Source organism: Solanum verrucosum, unplaced genomic scaffold, assembly GCF_900185275.1.
Source record: "Solanum verrucosum unplaced genomic scaffold, falcon-dt-bn FXZP01000262.1, whole genome shotgun sequence".
In the NCBI taxonomy this organism is placed as follows: Eukaryota; Viridiplantae; Streptophyta; class Magnoliopsida; order Solanales; family Solanaceae; genus Solanum; species Solanum verrucosum.
Window position 1 is genome coordinate 1227963 of NW_026020366.1, and position 13650 is coordinate 1241612.

Below are 13650 nucleotides of genomic sequence, written 5' to 3' on the forward strand. Positions count from 1 at the left end.
CGCTAAAGGAATTGAGGGAGACAAGGTTGACCAAGGAGCTGCTCAAGTTCCGATCGACCCTTAGACCGATCAAGTGACTAATGCAGAGTTTAGGTTTGCTTTTCAAATGTTGACCCAAGTCTGGATAAAATCCCTGAAATTTTATGGGTCAAAGTTGGAGGAAGATCCTCAACAATTTATAGATTAGGTCTCTAGGGTGTTGGACTTTTTGGGAGTGACTCAGGTAGAGAGGGTGAAATTGGCCGCTTATCAACTTAAGGGGATTGTTCAGATTTGGTTCAACCAATGAAAAGAGGCGAGGACGGTAGAAGTGGGTCCCATGGAGTGGGAAAGGTTTAAGAATGGTTTTCTTGATAGGTTTTACCCTTTGGAAATGAAATAGTCTAGGGTACTTGAGTTTATTAACCTTCGGCAAGGTAACATAAGTGTTTAGGAATATGCTTGGAGGTTCACTCGGTTGTCAAGGTATGCTTCATCTATAGTGGCTGACCCTAGGTCGATAATGAGTAAGTTTGTATATATCAGGTGTGTCCGACTTAGTAGTGAAAGAATGTTGTATAACTGTAACGACTCAAAAAAAATGAACTAGTTAAACTAGAGCCTCACATGTGAGTTTGGAGTTGAGAACTTGATGAAATGATGAGAAATGACAGTGACGTCCGGAAACTAGTCGTTTGAACTAGTAAGTTGTAAGGGTCTTGTCGTTGAAGTTTGGAGTGCTGTTTAAGGGCATAAGGGTTTGATTAGCTAGTTGATTAATCACCTTTATAAGCTAGCAAGACCTTAAGCTAGGTCATGAAATCATTAAGAACCGAGACCCTCAAAACAGTCCCCTAAAAACAGTTTTTAGTTTTAAGTTAGGAGTGAGGGTCAACTTTAAATGGTCATATATTTTAGCTCAAAATGAATTAGGTGGACCATTACCTATCCAATTAAAGGTATCTGAGTCCTCTTTCCAACGCCACCGAGTTTTCCCTTTTCCGATCTCGAAGTAAAAAGTTATGCCCAAAATAGTGAATCACTGTCAGCAAGGACGAGCTTAGACGGGTTTAGTGGAAACTTTTAAGTGGGTCCTTATTTCTTTTCCTAAGTTGAGCCCCTTTTATTATATGCCTTTCCTAGCAATTATAAAACCCTTCTAGACCAAATTCTTCCATTTTAAGTCACTCCAATTAGAATTAAAAAGAACTCACCTCCTCTCAAATACTTTTCTTTCTTCAATCCTCCATTTTAAGAAGGTCAAGAACTTGGAGCTAGGGCTTGGATTGAAGGTGGTTTCTTCATCAATTTTCTTGGGGAATCTTAACAAAGGTATGGTGACCCTTGATCCTTGATTATCTTTCCTTCAAGGAGTCCATTCAAAAGGGTTTCAAAAGTCTTCAAAGAACAAAACTTCTATTTTCTATTCTAGGTATGGGTTCATGGGTAAAATGTTTTCAAAGTCATTATATTGGTGAATTGAAGTTCTATTTATGATTTTAAGATGATTTTTATATGAAACTTCTTCAAGAACCCATGTTTTCATTAAAAGCCTAGAATTTGCTAATGAAGTGGGTTTAATGCCTATGATTTAATGTTGATGAAATTGAGTTTAGATTGGATTGTATTGTTGATTTATATGGTTTTCTATACCTATTTATGATGAATTGTTGGTATATGGATGAATTGAGGATTGTGGCCTTATGGGCAAGTTATGGATGAATTCTCTTGTGGTAAGAAAAATGGTTGGGACTTGAGTGTTGTTGATTATGGCTTTGGAGGATGGTAAGTTGGCTTAATCTCATATTATGGATAAAAAAATTGTTCTTGCTTGGTTTGATCCACTTATGGTGGAGGTGTTTAATTATGGAATGTATTGTGACCATGGCCTTGAAGGCATAGTATGAGAAATATAAGTGTTACATGACATTTTTATGAATGGACATTTAATGGAGCTAATGTGATCATGTTATGAACGTAAATGTGTTATTATTGAAAGGAGTTTTCTCAATTTGACACTCATGAATGTTGATGATAGAATATGAAGGATTCTCCAATTTATTGCATATCTCGAATTGGTAGAGCTTGTGCATCATTTTCTTGTTTAAATGATTATATTATTGGTTGTTGAATCCTCGGATCGGTAGGCTAGTAGCACCCTTCCATTCATGATAATAATGAACCTTGGTATCGGTAGGCTTATCGCACCCTTCCATTAATGATAGTAATGAACCTTGGAGTCGGTAGGCCTATGGCACCTTTCCATGAAGGTTAATGATAAGACTTGAACCGGTAGGCCCATGACACCCTTTCAAGAGGAGTTAATGAGCTTTCCTAAATGAACCTTGAAACGGTAGGCTTAAAGCACTCTTTCACGTGTTAATGAATGTAATTTGGAGTTAGTAGGCCAATGGCACCTCTCATATGTGATAATTTCAAGGTAACGAACTATTCTATGGGAATGTAGGCTAAGCACCGAGTGGATTTGGTTAGATGGAAACTCCCCCAATAGTTAGGCATGAGTTTCAATGATCGTATACCTTATCCCATAAACTATGTCCCCGCATAGGTAGCTAGTAGATCCATTAAGCTATATATACCGGTCTTCCTTAGGCAAGTAGACCACCTCTTTACGGTGTGGGGACTTATGACACCAGATTCCATGACAAGCTCTCATGGTCTATGTCGGTTAAATGCTTACTTCCCATCATGTGAGATTTTATTATGGTTTCTTGATAGGTTCTACAAAGTGTAGGTAGTAGTATGGGATGCTACCTATACATCGCACGAGTAGGCTTGGAGAGGGTCATAGTGAGTTTCTCTAAATCCTAATGTATGTGACATAAATGTGCCCTAAATGAGGTTATTAAAGAATGTTGATTCTCAAATGCTTAATATGAGATGCATGCTATAGTTGGGTTATATTATGAGTTATTTTCCCTTGTCATGTCTTAATTAATGATATACCTCTTATGTATGAATATTGTGCAAAGGTGAAAGAAAGGAATGATAAGTTACTTTAAGTGACCTAAATGTGGTGCCTTAGTATGGATGGTGGTATGGGACGCCATCCATACATTGCACGAGGTATAGCATAAGGGTTGCTTGAGGTGAAGGTCCAAGGTAAAAGTTTTCATGTTGATATTGTTTAAAGGTGATATTATGACTTACTTGATGTTTATGCTTGTCTTGTATGTCTTTTATGCAACTGTTCATGATACTTCAAAAAGTGGCATAATGCATGGTTTCTAGCCAAAATGTCCCTTTTAAAGCATGTTTTGCATGGTCATCATACTTAGTACTTAATTGTGCTAATTCCATATTTCTCTATTTTCTACTAGTGTAGGTTCCGGAAAGTGAGCGGGTTCTATAGTAAGCTTGGAACTTGAAGTTCTTCCAAGATCTTGTGGTATGTCCTCATATGTCGAGGACAAGACTTTTCTATTCTAATTTTATGATATGGTTCTTGTAATAGACTTAGTAGACTTTTTTTGATTGTAAAGGGCCGTGTCCCTACTTATGTTTTGTGATTGTGTCTAAGATGGCCATGTGAGACTTAGACTTTCGCTGTGTGTTTTTAAAGTTGTTTTAATGAAGCTTGAATGTTTGGATGTAAATAAGTTTTTAATTCCGCACTATTATCATTATTTAATGCAATGAATGACTATGTGGTTTGTATAAGACCCCTTCGGGGTTGAATACGCCTTGTTACGAGTTGGGGGTGCTCCCGGGTCGTGACAATAACTATGCTTGATCAAGATATGGATATTTCTCGTCGTTTGGTTTATGCCCAAGATTTGAAAGGAGAAACTTAAAGGGAGATCTAGGGAGAATAAGAGGTCTAGAATTTTTTATGATAATTCCTCTGACAAAAGGTCCGATGGACATGGTCATCTTAGATTTCAACAAAGGTTCTCCGGACAAGGTTCTTCTAAGGTTCCTCTAAGGTTTAATAAAGAAAGGGTGTCTAACCCTAAGTCTCAAGGAAGTGGTAATAGGTTTTTAGGGCCGGATTGTGCTAGGTGTAAAAGAAGGTATGAGGGTGAGTGTCAATCCGGCACGAATGTTTGTTATGGTTGTGGTAAGACTGGTCACATGATGAGGGATTTCCCAATACTTAAGGCTAAAGGAAGAGAGGGCGAGCAAGCTCCTCCTAGTGGTTCGGGTTCTAATGCTCCCAAGCAAAACCATCTTTATGCACTCCAATCTAGAGGTGACCAAAAGAGTTCCCCGGATGTATTTACCGGTATGTTAAATTTTTTTCAACTTGATGTGTATGTTTTATTAGATCCCGGTGCTACTTTATCTTTTGTGACGCCATAGTGGCTATGAGGTTTGATGTTCCTCCGGATGTGTTGTTAGAACTTTTTTCTGTCTCTACTCTTGTTGGTAATTCTATTATGGCTAAGAGGGTTTCTATGAAGTGTCATGTTTTGTTAGCCCATAGAGTTACTCTTGTTGACTTGGTAGAGCTTGACATGTTAGACTTTGATGGTATTCTTGGTAAGAATTGGATGTACTATTGTTATGTTTCTATTGATTGTAGAACTTGTGTAGTCAAGTTTCAATTTCCAAATGAGCCTATCCTAGAATGGAAGGGGAAAGTTCTATGCCTAGAGGTTAATTGTTTCTTATATGAAGGCTAGAATGATGATGGCTAAATGTTGCTTTTACCACCTAGTTAGAGTGAGGGAAATAGATTTTTGTTTGACCAACTTCAAGGGGATATTTGTTTCTCTAAGATTGATCTTCGGTCGGGTTATCACTAATTGAGGGTGAGAGGGGATGATATTCCAAAGATGACTTTTAGAACCCGGTATGGTCATTATGAGTTCTTTGGTAATGTCGTTTGGGTTGACTAATGCTTTGGTGGCGTTTATGAATTTGATGAATAGGGTGTTTAGACAATACGTTGATATGTTCGTAATGATGTTGTTGGTCATTATGAGTTCTTTGGGAATGTCGTTTAGGTTGACTAATGCTTTAAGTGTCAATGATTATGATATTGTTGTTGTGTTGATTGAAAGGAAATTCTCATGAACACATATTAACATTAATTTGAAAGGTTTTCTCACATAGTAAGGATTCTTAGGTTGAAAGGCTTTTCTCACCTAATTGAATCTAAGAGTAAAAGTGATGATGGATGGTGAAAGATTTTCTCACACATGGTCTAAAGAGCTATCCTAATGAACTAACTTGGATTGGTTGTCAAGGACATCCTTCAATGAGACATGAGTTAAGTCAAGACTCAATAAGTACTCCGTGGGATTTATGCATAGCACCAAGCAGATATTGAATATGAGATGGAGGCTCTCACATAGTAGAGTCCAGGCTTCCAAATTGAAGGCTCTCATGTAGTAGAGTTCGAGTTTCCCAAGTATATCTCATGAGATGGAAGCCTTCGCATAATGGTGTCCGGGTTTCTAGTAGCAATCTCCATATCTCATAAACTACATGCCTCCGTAAGATATTTAGATAGTGGATCCACCTAAGCAAGTCGACCAACCCTTTTCGGTATTGGAAACACCGGGGATCATGTTATAGCTCACATGGTCTCTTGTCGGTTAAGGCTAATATCCACAACAAGATAATAATGAACTAAGACATGCTTCAAGAAGTATCTCGTAGTTTTCAAAGGTTTTAAAGTTGGTACTAGCTTGCATTGAAGATGATGTTATGACTTATGTTTTCCAACTATCGCTACGATGATGTTTAAACTTGGTAAATTGCATGCTTTGAAATGAAATGCCCCTTTTAGCATGTTTTAAATGTTTTTCTGCATAGTTATCATACTTAGTGCATTTTTGTATTAACACACACTCTTGCCTATATTTTTCCCAAATGTAGGGTCCGACAGTCAGGATCATCAGTTTCGTGGCTAAGTGTTTAGTGTTGATTTACGGATTCCGAGCTTTGGTGAGTCCTTATGCTTCAAAGATGGAGTTTTATTGTACTCATTTTCTTTACTGTATTTCTCTTTTGTACATGATGTATGAGCTAGGCCCAATTTCATTCGATTGTAATAAATGGCTATGATAAGACAAAGTGGATCCACTTAGTTGAGGATTTCTTATACTCCGGCAAGGTATATGACAGTTCTGGCTGCGTGGGAGAGACTCTTTATCATTACATAGCTCATAGTGATGATTGTCGGTTAGAGAATCTCCCAAATAAGAGTAAAGAGTTATTATTGTATTTTTATATACATTTGAGTTACCATTTACTGTTTTGAAAGATTTATATATATATATATATATTTCATCTTTATCAGTGATTTCTTATTAAGTTGAGTTGGGTTTAGTTGAGGTGAGTATGATTTCCTTTTATCAGTTCAAGCTAATATGTTATGTTCTGTATTTCCCTTACATGCTCGTACATTCAATGTATTGACGTCATTCAGCCTGCATCATTTCATGATGCAGATACATATATTCGTGATCATCAACAACGCTCTTTTGATCCAGTTGTATTCTAGCTACCTTTGGTGAGCCACCTTGCTTTCTGGAAGGTTTCACATTGAGATTTTCAGTTTTGTTTTGTTAGGATGTCGTGGGTCTTGTCCCGACGTCCATCATTGTTATTAGAGGCTTTATAGACAGTAGTGTTTTGAGAAGTTTTTTCCATTCCCATTGTTAATGTTAAGACTTGAGTTGCCTTCTTTGGCCAGTTGAATGTTTCTATACATTTCTGAGTTTATTTATTTTTAAGGCAAATGAGTAAAGCCTTAATTTTGAGTTCATATATTTTTTAGTAAGTCTTCCGCTGACTATTGTGCCAGCCCAAGGGTTCTCTTAGGGACCAACAATGGTTCTCGAGTGTCGACCACGTCTAGGGTGTTGGCTCAGGGCGTGACAAGTTGTAATTAAGCTTTACTACTTCTATCACTTTATAAATAAGGAATAGTTAGAGAAATTAGAGAAACACATGAATATGCATATGTTTCTTGGGGGATAGTTTTATTGCATGATCTAAAGTATGAAATGGGAGAAATATTTCCTAAACTTCTTGTAGCCTCCCCTTGTAAGTATAGCGCGCTTTACACCTATAAAAAATACTTTACTAGATATGGCTCTTTAGACATACTAGGAAACTTAAACCTAATACGCTAATACAAAGTTTGTCACGATCAGAGTCTAAACCCCAATCGAGAAATGATACCTAAAACCACGAGTGATCCTAAGCCAACCATTAGAATACATATCAAATCATAACATAAATAAACTAAGCAAAAATTGAAATATTCCATGAAATTACATTTCTACTATCTGAAATAATCCTCTACTAGTTCAATTGAAAGCATAAGTCTACTTGGACATGACCCCCAACTAGCTCAAGACTTCAAGCAACAATATCTCTTAACACATAATTAATTAGGTGGTTCATAACCTATCAAATTATAGGTCTTTTAGTCATATTTCCAACTCCACCAAGATTGCCTCATTTCAAGTTTAGAGTAAAACATTATGCTTATTTTAGTAAGGTCCTATCAGACATGCAAAGGCTCAAAGACGGCTATACGACCTCATAGACCGTGACAACTTAAACGGTCTGCGAAGCCTTCCTTGAAGGGCACTCCATCAATTTTTAAGTTGGGGTCATTTTGGTCTTTCCCCTATGCGTTTGGTACTTAAGCTATGTCATTTTAACCCTTATTCTAAGTTGAAACTACGATGTTTTACACCTTGTTAAGGGCTTGGAAGGTGTTAATCAGTTCTTTTACATTCATTAACACTTCACGTCATTAGAGCAAGTTTCCAAGAGAATAAAAATTAGGGTTTCGAGCTTTATCGATTTCGCCAAGAACTTTATTCTTCCAGGTATGTAAGACTATCATAGTGTTGGACTAGTTCGTCCTCATGCCCTACGTCTTCTTTTAAATCAGTAAAAGAGTAATCTAGGGTTCTATCCTTAGATTTGGTTATTCTTGAGATGCGTTGATATTGAGTTCTGAGTTCTTGAGTTACCGATTATTAAATGATTACTGAGTTGTTATATCTTGGCATTGAGATTCTTGAGTTGATTGTTCATGTCTATTTTTCAGCATGAACCCATTTTCTGAGTATTCATTGAGTTATTATTAAGAATATTTTAAACAAAACATAATTGTTTATATCGAATTTTGAGAAAGTAAAGATGAGTTTGAGAAATAGCTTAACCAAGATTTAAGCAAGAGTATAAGGGAACTAAGTATTTTCCAAATGTTTCATTTTTACATGGACAAAGAGAATATTATTTTGAGAAAAGTTAACAGAGTTTTTAAGATTGAGTACAGAGTAGTTACCTCTTAAAGAGGCCCCTTTTGAGTAATTATCTCAACCCAAAATGTATTTTAACATTGAGCAAAGATAAACTTTATTTTATAAATGAGCAATGAGTTTCAGTGATATCTCAGAGCAGTTACCTTTTTTTAAGAGGATAGTTTGATCAATTATCTCAAACTAGAGAAAGAGTATGTTTTATATATTTGAGAAAGAGTATATATTATTGGGAGTAGTATGAAGCACCGATATGGGGGAAAGTTCAGACAACTCACAACCTCCATAAACCATTCCTTGCCAACATGGGAACAAGATCATACACTTTATATGAATGATTATTTCTTAGTGGATCCACTTATTTGAGAGGTTCTATATCCCGACACGATATATGACAATTCTGACAGCGTGGACAAGACGTTATATCATCACGTAGCTCATAGTGATGGTTATCGGTTAGAAAATCTCTCAATAGAGTTAAAGTGTATTTAATATATCACTTATTATGTTGAGTTCAGAGATGAGTAAGTATTTTGTAAAGCTATAAATGATTTAACTCCTTTATTTCTTTACATTCAACTTGAGTATATATTTATCTATTGCAGTCCTCTTATTCAGTTATTTCGCTTAGACTATATAACATACTCATACATTCAAATTACTAATGTAATTCAATCAACATATTTTTATGATGCAGAAACAGGTGTTTAGGATCATCAACATGCGCTTCGTTGAGATCACTCTACACTCCATCTTGCTTTTGGTGAGCCTCATTGTATTCCGGAGGACTTCACATTTACTTTCTAGTTAGTAGTTTTGAGATGCCATGGGTCTTGTCCCAACATCCTTCTTTAATAGTAGAGGCTTCATAGATAACCAAAGTCGAGGTGTCTCTCAATATTTACTCTCTTTAAGTTGTTTTACAAACTATAAATATAATGATGAGTATTTTCAAAATTTTATGAGACGAGTATTTGAGCTTAACTGATTAAATTATGTTTTGAGCCTATGATTTCTTGAGTAAGTCTTCCGTTAAGTATCCAGTCAGGCCAAGGGTTCACTTAGGGACCATCAACTGTTCTCGAGTGCCAACCACTTCCAGGGTGTAGGCTCGGAGCGTACCATGAATAACTCTGCATAAGGCTGTTGAGCTATGGATAGAAGATAAATATGAAACATTCATGGTAAATATGCATAGAGATAAGCCACATTAGGTTGAGGATACAGACATGCAAAAGACCTCAATTCATTTGTCTAATGATTGATTTGAGGTACGTCATGCCGCAAAATCAAATCAAGCGCTACTTGATAGGAAACCCTAATAGTATAGGATGTAAAATTGAGTAAAACAAAAATATAAAAAGATATATTGTGCCATGATGAAAATTATAGCGCTTGTTAGGAACAAATATACAAAAATATGTGTCGTGTCATGATCAAAGTTAAGACGTTTTATAGGAGGCAACACATCTTTCTAACAATTTTTGGTGTATTTCATGTAGAGTTTTACAGGTGGTAGGCGTCAAAAGAAACCGAGGAGTGGGTAATCATGCATGAAAAGTGTTTAAGGTACCATGGCATTTAAAGGGAACAAAGTCAAGGTAGCCTTATCCATCCAAAGCCATAAAAGGTCCCACACGAGATAAAGTTCACATGCTCTATCGACCTTTTATGCCCCGCATAGTCCCACAAGTAGGTTTTCAAGGACTCGAGCATTGAGAAAGAGAGAGGAGTTTCATGAGGAGGATTTAGAGATAGGCAACCCACCATATGATCCCGATTATGACTTTGACTAAAGACCCGAGGAGTTCTCCTACCTCACTTTTGTTTAGTGATTTAGGCTTTATGTAATGAGGAAAATGTTATTTTTTCGGTGCGAGGTAGGGAAAATCATCCCTTTGTTTTGTTTTTGCTAGATTACTATATGGATCTCTTTTCCTTATACTGTTGTTTATTGAGTTGTACTATTTTAAGTTGATGACATGGTTGGATAATAGATGGGGATTGTAATAGCTAGTCACTATTTGTCAAATAATTTCTACCTATTCCTTTGCTCACATTACAACCAAAAAAGTCATTTTTATCCTACAATTAGGTAGTTTGGTTTGTTAAGCAATACACTAAGGGCAAGTGTAGAGATTTTTGGTATATTTCTTTGAGAGAGAGAGAGTGTATGATTTTGTCCGCAATTTGAGTAGATATTTGCAGTGCGAAAATGAAATATCATTTTTAATAGTACTGAGGGCACTTAATTGTCAGAATTGGATAAACTAATGATTTTTGTACTTGCACATAATCATATTGGTCCTATATATATTTTTTTGTTTGCAAAGAGTTAGTTTGAGAGGTTTTTTAATTTTGCATGAAGGATTTTTTTATTTTCAATAAATTGTGCTTAAATGAGTAAGTTATATATCATAAGTAAGTTGTTGAGCAAATATGAGTGTGTGTACATTTATTCAATTGATATGTTTATGTCATTAAGTTTTGTGAGGTATACAATGAGTTGTTTGAGAACGAACAAAGCTCTAAGTGTGGGATGATGATCTTGAGGATATTTATACATCCAAGTGTCGCATTTTACCAATATTTTAGCTTGAGCTTTTAGAATAAACTCGTGTATATTCATGTGTTTTGTGCATAATTGATGTGGGTAAGCTAATATATGTGATTAGACATTTTTCAAGTAATAATGCAAAAAAAAAAAAAATAGACCCAAAGAGAAAGAGAAACAAAACATGAGAAGTATGGACTGAAAAGGAAGCAAGAGAGTGAAAGTATGAGGCATGCGATGCGGGAACACCTCTCTATGATGAGCCCCGTATAAAGACTATGCTAAAGTTTGGAGGATTGAAATTCCAGTTTTGATGATTTGACAAACCATGAGATCTTATAAGGGGACATGACCCCATATAAGCATGTACGAGAAAAGGACAGCTGAAAAAGTACTTTGCACACCATGCCATCTTCATTAGGTAGTGCGCGTCTGGTGCAGAATGGCAGGGTTGTCAACCAATTGCATTTCTTCTAGGGTTTTGTGTCCATCACATATAAGCTTTATATCAAATGGACACAACCTAGTTTTTGCATTCTGAAAGTTTGGAAAGAGCAAAAACCATTCTCTCTAGAAATATTCTCCTCAAGAACAACAAGAGACCTGATAGAGTTGTCATTGTTCTTAGTTGTTATAGGTTTATATTTCTGTGGTTATTCTTGTAGTTAATCAGATCAGTTCGTGTATTCAACATTGATTCTGAGTTGTAGCTAGAGTTAGCTATGGTGAGTTAATGAACTGTAAATTGATTAGGATTAGTTGATTTAGTGGGCAACTGAGATGTTGCTTTGAAGTTTGTTCGTAACAGAGCTATTACAGTAATGGAGAAGAGATTTAGAGGTAAGTTCCTAGGTTGGAAGAGCTTGTAATATGAATCTTTGCTCCTTGATGATAATGGAGTTGAGTTGAAATTCTGTGAGTACATGTCGTGGTTTTCTCCTCCCTTGAGCAAGGGGGTTTCCACGTAAACTACTTATGTTGTTTATATTAATGTATTTAGTTTAGTTACTGTTCTTATGAGTCAAGAGACATGTTCTGTTGATGTATAGTGGACGCATACATTCTAACAATCGGTATCAGAGCCTGGGCTCTCTAACTTGTTATCACCAAAAGAGAATCATGTGGAAGAATGGTTGCTCCACTAAATTTAAAGGAAGGACAATCATCAACTAGGCCACCTCGTTTTAATGGCCAGTTCTACAGTTGATGGAAGAATAGAATACATGATTTTATTATGCCTGAGGACAGTGAGCTATGGTATGTTGTGTTTGATGGTCCCTATGTTCCTACAGTTGAAGTGAAGGAATGAGACATTACTAGAGTTATTCCCTAAACTTGACAACAATACACTGAGGTTAATAGAAAGAAGATTGAGAATAACTACAAGGCAAATAAATTATTGGTGTGTGGCATAGAAGCTGAGGAATATAATCGAATTTCCACATATGAAATAGTTAAAGAAATTTGGGGCTGTCTCAAAACTACTCATGAAGGGACTAAGCAAGTGAAGGAATTAAAGGTGGACATGCTCACTACTCAGTATGATATGCACACCAGATTCTCATCTATCACAAATGAGCTGTGTTGCTTGGGAGAGCCCATTCATCCAAGTAAACAAGTCATGAAGATACTTAGAATTCTTCCTAAGTCATGGGCAAGTAAAGTTGATGATATTAGTGAGGCTACGGACCTAAAGGTGCTGACAATGGATGCCTTGATTGGAAATCTTCAAACTCACAAGATGAACATAAATCAGGAAACTTCAAAGAAGAAGGTCTAGAGGGACAAGTCACTAGCACTCAAAGTGACATCAAGTGAAGTGTTTAAAGAAGATGAAGATATGGCATATCCGACTGGAAGATTTTAGAAAATCATGAGGAAGCATGGGGGTTTCAGGAAGACAGGAAACTCTAGCAGGGCTGCTAATGCAAATGACTTATGCCACAAGTGTGGAAAACCAGGGCATTTTATCAGAGATTGCGCTATGCACAAACTTGAATATAAAGACTATGTCAAGGATGGAGGACATAAATATAAGAGAAGGGATTTCGTCCCTGATAAGAAAGGAAGAAAAGTTGTTGCTGATTATGTTGTGGAGAAAGTCCTTGATGTCTGGGAGGAGTCTTCAAGTGACTCAGAAGAGTTCGAACATCCTGAAGATGCCTTCATGTTTGCAATGAAAGATGATGAGGATGTGTTTCATGCAATGTTTGCTTTCATGGAAAAATTTGATGATGAATAAGCTGAAAAAGAGGTAACTCTTTCTGACTTTAAACAGAACCTGCATGTTTATTCTATTAAAAGGTTGATGAGTCTAGCAGTTGTTTTGATCGACTAAATCAGTGAGTTGACCACTGAAAAATATTTGATGAATAACAGTCTAGAAATTTTTCATGATGAAAAAACAGCTTTGGTTTCTCAAATGTCAGTAGTGGAAGAACAAATGATGGTTCTGGAATCTGAAAGTCTAGAACTCAAGAAAAAATTAAAGAAGTTGCGTAGGAAATGTGCTAGAGGAAAAAGTGAATCTAGCATTTTATAACTCTAGCTATAAACTAGCTTGAATACTGATGAAATGAAACTATCTATGACCTAGGAGAGAAATGATCAGTTAGAAAAGGACATGGTCTGTGTCAAAGAAGAGCTGAACAAATCTCTCAAATGGATCAACTTTTCAAAATTGCTTGCCAATCTTACTAGTTAGGGTCAAAATGATGGGAAGGGTTTAGGAAACTTGAACATAAGTCCTCCCTATAACTCTCACAACAAATATGTGTCAGTGTCTGACAATCTTTGGTGTCTCCATTGTGGCCGTAATGGTCATCTGAAGAAGGAGTGTCCAGCTTGGAAAAGAACTCAAGA

At 36.3% G+C, this 13650-nt stretch overlaps 1 protein-coding gene across 2 annotated transcripts in view; it reads right to left on the reverse strand.

Moving 5' to 3' along the window:
* Positions 1-13650, reverse strand: part of LOC125837883 (ADP,ATP carrier protein, mitochondrial) — a 216499-nt gene that overhangs the window by 129882 nt on the left and 72967 nt on the right. Inside the window, exon 1 of one of the 2 annotated variants that reach the window (XM_049516955.1) lies at positions 8120-8123. The exons of the other annotated variant lie outside the window; for it this stretch is intronic. The gene's annotated coding sequence lies outside the window, so the exon portion shown is untranslated. Of the gene's footprint in view, positions 1-8119; positions 8124-13650 lie in introns of those variants that run through there. 2 annotated transcript variants of the gene reach the window in all.